Source organism: Neolamprologus brichardi, chromosome 6 (genome assembly GCF_056152115.1).
Source record: "Neolamprologus brichardi isolate AB-2024 chromosome 6, ASM5615211v1, whole genome shotgun sequence".
Classification (NCBI taxonomy): Eukaryota; Metazoa; Chordata; class Actinopteri; order Cichliformes; family Cichlidae; genus Neolamprologus; species Neolamprologus brichardi.
This window is the reverse complement of record NC_142109.1, coordinates 26,224,045-26,234,638: the sequence shown is the minus strand read 5'-3', so window position 1 is coordinate 26,234,638 and position 10,594 is coordinate 26,224,045.

Here is a 10,594-nt window from a genome sequence, read left to right as displayed (position 1 = left end):
AATAACCATGTAGTATAAAGCTATTACTCACCCAGAAACTGTGAATACAGCTGTGTTGTTTTGAGAGAGATTTGACCGGAGTCCATGTTTTGTCTTTTGTTGAAGCCTATCCCAGTTGTCAAAGGGGAGAACTGGGGTAGATTCTAGGCTTTTTACCAGTCTGCTGCAGCATCACACAACTGTTTACCATTATATCCACACCTACTGCAAGTTTAGACTCACTAATTACCCTAACCAATGCATTTTTTTGGACTGTGGGAGGATACTGGATGACTCACACAAGTATGAGAAGGACATGCAAACTCCACATAGAAAGGCCCCACCCTTGATTTGAACCCAGGACCCTTCTGTGTGTGCAGGCTCTCCATGATAGTATTATACAGTTAAGCTTAATTTATACTCCTGTATGGAATCTATTAAGAATCTGGAAATTGGAATCTGTTGACAGACTGTCTACCAAAATATTTTTAAAAAATGGTGGAAAAGTCAAAGACTGAATGGGCCAATCACAGGGGCTCAGGGTTGTGTTGGAGAAGTTCCACATTAGGAGGTGAAGCCATACAGCTCAGAAGGGTTTGCTGGTATGAAATAACTATGGCTTAGATTTAATACAGATATTAAAAATCCCCTTTTAAGTAATGTATTGCCATCAAAAATACACCAGATATGTCTGTGTCGGTTTCTATGTCTGACAAAATCAGTGGGTTTGATTGTGCCCGCTCAAGACAATGCTTTGGATGTCTACAGGAGGCATCGCAGCGGCATCCCAGAATCAACTCTCTGCTTAGCCATGTTTAAAATACTGCCATGACTGTTTATTATAGGCTGTACACAACAGGTGAGGAGGGCAGGAATTCAGACACAACAACTTCAAATTTCAAAATAAAAGATCCTGTGCAGATTAATGATCTGTTTCTGAAATGCTCCCAGTGGGATTTGAAGTTGTGCAAAGGACAGAAATGCGTCAGATGCAAAGATGCTGCATGTCTAAACAAATTCCTACAAGAAGGTCAGAATATCAGGACAAAAGTGCCTAAAAATGACTTTTAAGTCACAAGAGCTTAAAGGAAATACCTGTAACTGTTTATTATAGCTGTTGTTTACTATTAAGGGAGAAATTGCAAAATAGTTGCCAGGGAATATTTGGGCTATAAGCACCATATTCTTTCTGAGAAAACTCTTCAGGTTATGTCAAAATGTATTCAGCAATTATCTCATAGCTCTTACGCTATTTGTACTTCTATTTGATAGTATGTAAAGCAAAGGAATATATTAAAACATCCATACTGCCATATTTAGTAATAGAAAAATAATTTATCTTTCCTTGTCAACATTGTAATTGGCTTGAATTGGCTTCCTGGACTATTTCTTTGAAATGCCTGTGTCAAGAGCGCACATTTACTTTGGCACGGCACTATGGCATGACCTCTGTGGGTACAAAATTGAACAAATAGTCAATTAACTTGTCTTGTGTCTTTTTTGTGGACTTTGGGGGCCTCATTGTCCAATTTCATTTGAATCTTTGCGTACATTGTTGGTCTTTGATTTGCCTTTCGTCTAAAGCGTTCCTTTAATTTGTCAGCCAAACACTCCCACACATGGAAACATTATTGTGCTGAGAAAAGACTTGCATGAGAAAACTACAGTTATTATCTCTATCTGATTGCTTTTTTTTTGTGTGCATAAAATTAAGTCACACCACTGTTTTTCTTTCTTAATAATGCCCATTATGGTCACCACCAACCTTACTCTGTGTTTTCTCTGTTTTTCCTCTTCATCCACTTTTTAGTTATTTTCATTCCTTACTTTGATATTTAGAGCCAATTAGATTCAACAAAACAGATACCTCAAAGTCTAACTCATCTTCTCATTTTGCCTGCTTTTAGATAGCTAGCCTGTGTGTACTTTGCTGAGCCTTCTAGCTTTGTTGATTTATGAGGTCAACACCTGCAAATTGCAAATATATCAAATCAAGACTAATGACTTTTTAAAACTCAGGGGCTTCTCTTTAGAGGTGACCGCCCCCTTCTCAGTCAACAGATAAAATGCGGCATCAGTGACAATGTTCTGTTGACAGAAGGGTCGACAGACAGACTGAAGCCTGGGCAGACACCCAACATTTAGCTAAATTTCCTGTCAAACTAGCAGTGACATGCTTAACACATGTACTATACCAGACACAACATGAAGACATAACTGTGTAATTGGCCTGGGAAGCAGCAATGGACAAAACAAGTATAACAGCTCAGCGATCTGCAGCTTGAAAGGACTGAGATAAGATTTGCATTCTTACACCTGTCTGAGGTTAGGCTATCACAACAAAAGAACTTTGCCTATAGAGAGAAACAGATTGATGTTTTGGTCGAATGTTAACAACAGATGTAGCTTGATACACTGTTGACTTGATCAGAATCGTTTTGTAACCTTTACCAGGTGCTGCAAGTGCCAGTTACTGGTTTGTTGCGTCAGTACATGACACACATTATCGTCAGTGTATTAGCTTTCAGACTGTGGACATATTAGCATTTAACACGAATCCAAAAACAGACCAAAAGTAAACAATTTATTTTATAAAAATGCAAATTCCTTCTTCAAGTAAAGCTATGAGATTTTTAGGGAAAACAAAGACATTGCCTTTGCGGGGCTCATTTAAATGCAAAAAATAAAAAATAAGAAGGGAAGTAAATCATCTCAAATTTTCCCGCAGCAGTTCTATCAATAATGCTATTTATTTAAGTTTTGGCACAGCGGTCATCTCAACTGTTGCCTTTTTTTCTTAATTGGTTGAGCTGTTTTAGCCATGTTTAGTAACAATTAGTTATACTAATAAAGGTTTTAACAACGTCCCAGATTGGATGTCCTGCGTTTAGATTCCCAGTGCTTCAGCTTTATATTTGACCCGTTCCATCAAGCACTAGATTTACAATTTGATGCTTCCCAGATACCATAATTCAGGTTGTGACTGTAGCCTGGCAACACAAGCTGATAGAATCATCAGAAAAATATTTGCAATATAATCTCAATATTCTCATGGAAGTGAAGGATTTATGATTGCAATCAGATGAGTACCATACTGCCCCGCAAGTCTTCTTTTAGAAAAAGACTCCCAGATCTGTCTTTGCTCACCATACACAATCACTTTTGAGTCTGATGCAACTTGTACATGTCAAAACACTTTTTCTCAAAACAAAGAATGCGTTGTTTTCATGACTGTCACAGCTGTGACCTTTCACATTTCTCATTCAGATTTCCATCTCTATTTGCTGGTTGCAACCTGATCTGATCCTCCCTTGAATTTATTGAAGTGCTTTTCCTGTGGTAGCGGCAGGCAACATCTGAAATGCCGTCTCTGTCTAGCCCCAGCGACGGCTTGTGATTAAAGTTATGTATCTACCAGCTGTTTACAAGTGACCATCTATTGAGGACTGCACAAGGGCTGAAGGGTTGGGGGAAACACCAGCAGTCTTTATTTTGGTTTAGTGGCCTCCTGTGGCCTTCTGAAATCCCCTTTAGGCCAACCTTACCCTGCTTGCAGAGTCCCCCCCCTTCATGTCTATTCAATATCTGAGAGATGGTCTGATAATTGTTCTGTTTATGTCCCGTGTTCTCTAAAAAGTACGTTGTTTTGTGCTGTATTGTTAAAAGTGCTTTATAAATACATCCAACTGCTCAGTTTACTCACGTACACAGTCGTGCTGTAAATACAAACCATACACAACACACACACTACAAATTAATTGCATGCATTCATGTATGCATTAACTGGGAACTTTATGTACCCAGAAAAGTTTCAAATAATCCACGTTAGAACAAACTAGGTCAAGCATTGATAGTGGTGTTGTTATCATTGCACACTGCAGTGGTATTTTACTATTACAAAGTTACTATTGGCTTTATTATTAGGCATTTGTGAAGCATTTTCAACCTGCATTCACTTGGATTCCAACTTTAAAAACACAAGAGAGAACTAAAAGGAATCAGAAACTGTAAAAATAATGCTGCACTGCAGACCCAGGACCATTACAAAGCCTGTGTACAGTCATTATGAGCTTTGTCTTTTTTAAAGATATAGCCCCACACGTAGGGGTACCTTAGGGAAGCCTTTCGGTGGATTCGAAGCCCCGACATTCCGATCATGGGGTGCCCGCTCTAAATACTGAGCTATTCCTGCCCTCTAGGAGAAATTTAGGATGTCGGTTGACTAAAATCAAGTGACAGGTTCCACAAATACCCTTTTCCACAGATGTGATTTTTATATAATGGAGGATTTATAAGTAATACACACAAAGCTTCAATAATCAGGAATGTTCATCAGCTTCCTCCACAGATCAACTTTGGCTTTATTTGGATGCTTATTGATGAGCGTCCACAAGGCTGCACAAAAAAACAAAACAAAACAAAAAAAACTCTATTGGACAATTTTCAGTGTGACTTGATTGGGTGTCGCTTGCACTGGCATTTGGAAAGTTGAACTTTTGTCAAATCCACATTCCAAACCATCCAATTCAAAGTGAATGAGAGATGAGAGCGTTGAAACCTGTCACTCATGCACTCTAAGGAATCCACGCTAAGGAATTCTGTGCTTTTCCTTGGATGACATGTATATATTATTGTAGAAAGTGCCTGTTGTTGTGATTTGGAGCTATATGAATAAAATAAAATTGCACTGAACTGGAAAAAGGAAGATGAATGCTGAACATCCATCTAGCCTACCTTCAGTATCCTAATGAACTCTTTTTTTCTTCACCAGGAGACATCAATCAAATCAAAAGCAGAGTAAAATGAACAGCGGTTAGGACTGAAGTTTCTATGTTTTCCATGTGCCTGTGTGGGCTCCTTCCAACAGTCCAAAAACATACTTATTAATTCCTGAATGTCCAGACTGTACCCCACCCGTCACCCTGTAGCATCTGGCACGTCCTCCAGCTCCCCAACAACCCTAATTTGGATATTTGGTCAAGAAAATGGATGGATGGATGTAGGGATGGATAGTGAGTAAAATAAGTGGAAAACGAGTAATAAAAATGTCAGACATATAAAATGAGTTTTTAACTAGATTCACACCGGCAAGAACATTCCTTGAATTTCTCCCATGGCTATGGTTGCCTACAACCCCCTAAACCACCATCTGCCCCTACCTCTGCAACTACAAATTCATCATAAAAATCTCTCACCAGCTTATTCCCAGTGCACACTGATGTTCAGCAGGGGAATAGTGTGTAGATTTGAGGTCGCAGTGGTGTACTGAGAGGTCAGTGTGCGTTTATCTATCTATTCTAGGTCTCCTCATGGCTTCCCGCGGGATGATTTTGCAGAGAAAAGCAAAAAAAAAAAAAAAAAAAAAAAATGCCACCCAAGGCTGTTCCACAACCCCTGACCTATATGACATCCCTCTCTTTTTGTCAAATTCTCTGTCTAATCTAACCAGAGTAGGTAGTCACATCTAAGCCCGTTTCCACAGAGCAAATCAAGCTATTTACCTACTGGCTGCAGGTTGCTAAACTCTGCACCATAAAATAGTAGTAACACAGTATTTATGTTGATACATTTCACGTGCATATACAGTGTGTGGTCATCTCTGCGTTATAATCAGTGTTTCTCATGAGAAGAGGGATTTATATGTTATGAATCAACTTTGACCATCAGACCCAGAGGTCTGTATTTCACTTCATGTCAGCTTAATGTCGCTAATGTAAAACTGTCAAGCCATCAGTCATGAGAAAATTCCTCATGACTGATGGCTGAAGAGGGGGAAAAGCTCCATTCTTATTTATAGTCAACGTTTCATGGATGCCTTGTAAGGAGGTGCCCCACCATTGTTGCTGCAAAGCCCAAAGTCAACATCTTTGCCTGAGATTATTTAGAAAGCGATTTAACCCTCTGAAGCTGTAGGTTGTAAATAGAACCTACACAATGGGAATCATCATCTTTTATGTATACTGAACTGAAGTTGAGATGTTTGACTTTAGAGAGTTTAAAATGACGGTTTTAAAAAAAATGAAGGTTTATGGTGAGATTAATGGTCTGGTATGGTTAGGTTTAAGGGTTTAGTTTATGTTCCGGTTAAAATAAATGGTCCGATAACCTCTGGAGAACCTGCTCATAGGGAAATTATTTTCTGTTCAAAGATGATGCTTCTTTTCTCTAATTATCAGATCCAATTAGTTCCAAATAGCTAGGAGAAATTAGACATGCATTGGCTTTACAAACCTGTGTTTGAAAAGTTATTGTACTGACAGTTTCCAGGTGTTAAGTAGAAGTATCCAAGTTCCCAAGATTAGATTTGATGACTTTAGTAACTGAAAAAGACGTCTCTGGGCAGTACTCCCAAATGTAGCATTTCAAAAAATATCATGTGAAACAAGAGCTGCTCATATGACTGTTTCTATGTCTTTTGAGTTACCTGCCTGCGGCTCCAGTGCTTGGTTTATTAAATGTGTAGGCTGAGGGTGGAGCTAGCAAAAAAACCCAAAAAAAAACAAGTTATGGGAGAAGGGAAAGGAAGGGTGGGAAGAAGTTTATTTGTAATACATTTAGTAATTGTCCTGTTGTCTTGCATTTATAATGGTTTGCTTTGCTGGCATATAGGCTACATTCTCTCCTTTTTGGTTAGGTCAGCATGGTGGCAAAGCAGGTGACGTGGTGTCTAGTACTGTTTCCTCACTGCAAGGTTAGATATTCTCTCAGAGCGCTCCAGCTTCATGTCCAAGGACATGCTGTTAGTGGGGTTAGGTTAATGAGGATTCTAAAATTTCCCACAGGTGTGGATATGAGTGTGAAGGACTGTCTGTCTTTCTATGTTTCCCCACAACACACTAATGACCTGTCCAGGGTGTAGGCCGCCTACGTGGAAGAAAACGGATGTTTACATTAGACTGTTGAGCTAACTTCTTGTATTGATAAGCTGTGTTTTGAGTGGTTTTCAGTTCAGTTTGCCCCTTTTCATCTTTATTTCTTTATTTCTTCAACAGTTCCTATGTATCTTTGAAACTTTGTTTCCAGAAAAGTTCAAAACTGCAATAAAAACCAAAATCTGCAATTTGGAAATGCACTTGAATAATTATTTAACAGATAAAAGGAGAAACTAAAGATTTTAAGTGTTTGTTTTATTTGTTAAACATAAACACATTTAGAAATTGATTCCTGCAACACACTCCAAAAGAGTTGTAGCGTCCACCAAGGGTTCAGTCTTTGGAAGCAAAGATGGTTCATAGCTTACCACTGTGTGCTGAACTATGTGACAAAATCAACAACCAGTATAACCAGTATATACCAGTATAATATTTTCTCAATGTGAGACAACAAAGAGTTTAGGCCCGTCATCATCGTCATCTACGATATATAAAATTGTGAAGAGATTCGGGAAGACAGACAGAAGAAATCACAGTGCCTAAAGGAAACCACTGCTGAGTGTGCGTAAATATCAAGAAATGCATCCTAAAGCTGTACCATGCAAAGAAGAAACCATGTATCAATTTTGTGCAGAAATGTTAGAATCAGCGAGTTTTTTTTTTTTTGTTGTTGTTCCAAGCTCACCTGAGATGGAACGAGTGACAATATAAATATAGTATCAATTTCTAAATGTGTTTATGTTTATCAAATAGAACAAACAATTAATAAATAGAGTTTATTGAAAACACTGATAATTCTTTGTTCATTTGCCTGTTAAATGAAAGTCAAAGTGATTTACCAAATCAGGGGTATTTAATAAAAACACTTTTAAGCAACTGTTAAAAATGACAGTTTTGTGTTTTTATCGTATTTTTAGAAAGTATCCCAACTTTTTTAAAAATCAGGTTACTAATTTTTGTGATATTTTTGGTGTAATATAAAACACACTACAGCTGATCCTGTGTGTACATACCCAATAGTACTTTCATATGAGATATGTTATAATGATGTCTTTGTCATGCTGGATTTTTGCCTCAGACGTGGGTGTTTTTTACAGTGTGATCCCTACAGCTTCAGTCAGTCTCTATGGGAAAGACCAACAGTACATTCAAGACATTTGCAAATCACAAGCTTAGACAGTACAGGAAGACCCACCCTTACGATTTGTATACGTTGCCTGGTTATTTGTGGTCTGTTTCTCTGAGTTTGGAAATATGTTATTCAGTGCAACACAACACCACCACCATGAATAGTCAACAATGTAAAGGTTTCTTACATTTTAGGAAATTGTTTTTGATGCCTTCATCATTATTTTTTCAGCACATGCACACCTGGCTGCCGTCCTTTACGACACACACACTGGCTCCCAACCAGCTGTGCTGTAATAGATGGGGGTTAAAAGTATTGTTGATGAGGTAATGGAGAAGTGTCCGTGTGTTTTCCACCCAAATTTCTCCGGGGAATTTGAACTGGTGACCTTCCAGTTAACAAACCTGCATCTCTAAATATGATGCTCCTGCTACAGCTCTGATTAGATCAGTTCAAACCAGAGCAGTAATATGAGATGAAAAGTATTTGTGCGTTTGCAAACTAAAGGTTCACGTTTTTTAGAACACACTTTGCGAGCCTGGTTTTTGTTCAAACCATTCAAAACATGGGAATTTGTTGTGCAGTTTCTGCAACATGATAAAATCCGAAGTCGTCATGTAAAAAGTGATTATAACAATTTAATCAGTGTGGAATTCCATGTGTTGAACTTTGATTTAATTAAATAACTGGTAGGTCTCCAGTGGCAGCTTTGTTATATGTGTTTACATCTGGTCACTTCCTTTGGTATCTGCGTCCTGCCCAGGAGTCCATACACTGTATTTAACATCACACCTACAAAATGAGGCCATGTGAGACCTAAACTTATGGAACACATGTCAGGATTTCACTTTGCCCTTTTCCCAAGTATAGCAAGTTCACAGTCAGAGCTCCATACCGGGTATGAGAAAAGCCTAACCTCTCAAGGGTCAGCCAAAGAAGTCCAGTCCAATATAATCTGATGTCGCACTCCAACAACCACACTGAGAATAAGATGCTGGGGCCTTGTTTATGTTCCAAAGCCTTAGAAAACTGCAGGAAAAATCAAGCTTGTCGTTACACTGCTCCGATTTCTGGTTTTACAGGAATTGGCACATTCAGTAACATTAACATTCATTTAACTTGGCTTTAAACCAGATCTAACTCAAGTCCAAGCCACTTAAAGGTTTACCTTTACAACACATTTCAAAATAGCAGTTACTGATTACTTAAGAAGGGAAATTACATTAAGTCTTGTACAACATTTCTTTCCATGCATTTTAAACATTTCAGCCTCAAGAAAAGGAATTGATATCATATCTGACGCTGTCAGAAAGTTGCAATCCTGTTAGAAACTCGATAGCACAACAGATTGTGAGTTAAATAATACAAAAAGAGTGATGATAAACAAGGAGTCTCAGAAAAAACAGCGCCTGTGTTGTTTAAGACCTGGAGCAAATTATGATGTGCTTCTGAGAAATGTTGGCAGTCTTGCTTGAACTCTGTTCTCAGTGGTTCATCAGACTTCAGAAAAAATTTGCTCCCAAAAGCTTGGATCTGAAATGTTCTTGTGCATTTACACTGTAAGAAATTGCTTTTTTAGTCGAAAAAATGTGATGTTCATCTTTTATCACATTCTCCAGATTTAGGATTGGAAAAGATTAAAAGAGTTTCCACTACGAATAAAGTGAAAATAAAGTGACCATTTTCTTTTCTTTTCTTTTCTTTTTTGCAAACACAAATAATGAGCAAAGAAATCATATTTTATTCACACGGGTGAGTTTTCACTTAAAATAATAATAGCAATTTAAAACCAGATTTGTCAGATTCCATGATGATTCCTGTTCCATCACATCCCAAAGGTACTCCACTGGACTGGGATCTGATGACTGTGGAGGCCAATCAATTACACTTTTTACACTGAGAATTACATGACTCACTGTCATGATCAAGAAACCAGTTTGCGATAACCTAACCTTTGTGACATACTGCATATTTCTGCAGGAAGTAGCCATCAGAACAAGGTCATAAAGGATGGTTATGGCCAGCAACACAATTCAGGTCAGCTGTGGTGTTGAAATGATGCTCAATTAGTGCTGAGGAGTCTAAAGCGTGCCAAAAAATACCCCACAAACCATTACACACATCTGTGCTTTTGTACCTGATCCATTGATACTAGGCAGGACGGAGCCAAGGTTTCCAGCTGTTAATGCCAATCTAAAAATATAACGAAATCAAGACTTACCAGACCAGACAATGTTTTTTCCAATTTCCTATTGTTCAATTTTGGTGATCTGTAAAGTAAAATGAACAGCGTAGTACTTCCACTTAAATCATATTGGAATGTAAAGTATTGACATATCTTGTTATTATAACATACACTATAGATAACATTTGTTACTGTTGCCATCTGATGAAAATGTGAATGTGTTTGCTCATTATTTGCAGGGTTAAAACAAACAATGAGCTCTAAAATGGGCCAAAAAGAACGCTTTATATTCTTAAACTATGAATGACACTTTCAAATGCATGTAAACGCTAAAGCAAGTTTATGTCTCAGATGTCGACTAAATCGTGGAACTGTTCGCATCCTTTTGCAGTGAAATCAGTGGTGGTTCAGTAGTAATTGCCTGCAGGG